Source organism: Scomber scombrus, chromosome 20 (assembly GCF_963691925.1).
Source record: "Scomber scombrus chromosome 20, fScoSco1.1, whole genome shotgun sequence".
Classification (NCBI taxonomy): domain Eukaryota; kingdom Metazoa; phylum Chordata; class Actinopteri; order Scombriformes; family Scombridae; genus Scomber; species Scomber scombrus.
In genome coordinates this window covers 24913299-24914821 of record NC_084989.1, presented here as the reverse complement: position 1 = coordinate 24914821, position 1523 = coordinate 24913299, and positions in this window count along the sequence as shown.

Here is a 1523-nt window from a genome sequence, read left to right as displayed (position 1 = left end):
AACGACTGAGAACTCTTCATCCCTGTGTCCCTGTCACTGCATTTGAGTCCAGCTGGTCTGTGCAATTTACAATGCTCTAATGGTGCTATTCCACTACACCGTTCCAGCACGACTCGCCTTGACTCGGCTCGGTTCTTTTTGCGTTTCCACTAGAGATAGTACCTGGTACCTGGTCCTTTTTTAGTACCTGCTCTGGTTCCAAGCGAGCCGGGCCGGTACTAAATGTGACGTCACCACACTGCTGGCCGCTGATTGGTCAGAAGAGTCATGAGCCGTCCGGCATTTTTAAATACCAGCAGCAGCGTTACAACCATAGTTACAGCTATACAGCGTTACCATAGTTACAGCTATACAGCGTTACCATAGTTACAGCTATACGGCGTTACCATAGTTACAGCTATACAGCGTTATTGTCTTGCTTTGTGTGAGACAGAAAGCCTCATACAGCAGCAAGTACACCATCGCCTCCATGTCCTCCATTGTTTATGTGTTTGTGTCGCATATAAAACGAAGTCACGGCAGTTTAACGCAGCGTTGCTATGCCAACCCCGCCCACGTTGAGTAGGAACTTTATAGTAATGGAAAAGGTTCCTGGAACCGGGTCGAGGCGAGGCGAGTCGTGCTGGAACTGTGTAGTGGAAAGGCTCCTTAACTTCCCCTTTATTCAGGGTTTTATGCTCTTTCTGCACTAAAGTTCGTATGTTTGGAAGAAGCACAAACGGCTAATAACGTTAGAACTCGTGTTCACATAGTTCTGTTTTATCAGAGAATGTTTTATGATGACCACACTGATGAAGATGAGGATGATGAAGATGATGGTGATGATGATGATGATGAGGTTGATGATGATGATGATGGTGATGTGTGTTTGTGTGTCAGCTGTTTGGTTTCTGCAAGCTGGCAGCGCTTCTGTCCAGAGGCCACGAAAAACCTTGACCTCATTTAGAGTGTGTGTATGTGTGTGTGTCAGCAGTGTGTATGTGTATATATATATATATATATGTGTGTGTGTGTGTGTTTGTGTATATATATATATATGTGTGTGTGTGTGTGTGTGTGAGTGTGTATGTGTGTGTGTAGTTTAGCACAAACTCTATAAAATCTCTTTATAGAGTTTTAATCGTGTTTCTAACTATAATCAAACTTCAGCTCTTTATTCATTCGTCTGTTTAGTTTCTTTTTTTCAGAGATTCTTCATCTGAGAATCTGCAGCTGTGAGTTTTAATGTTCTTCACACGTTCAGAACGATCAATAACGACTGAAAGAGACAAACTGATCATCATAACTGCAGAAAGCAGAGGAACGTGTGAGAGATTCAGTTATTGATCAGCTGCTCTGCTGGGAACCAACCAGCTGCTGTCAGGGTAAGTGAATTAGTGTGTGTGTGTGTGTGTGTGTGAGAGTGTGTGTGTGTGTGTGTGAGAGTGTGTGTGGTTGTGAGTGTGAGAGAGTGTGTGTGTGTGTGTGTGAGAGTGTGTGTGGTTGTGAGTGTGAGAGAGTGTGTGTGTGTGTGTGTGAGAGTG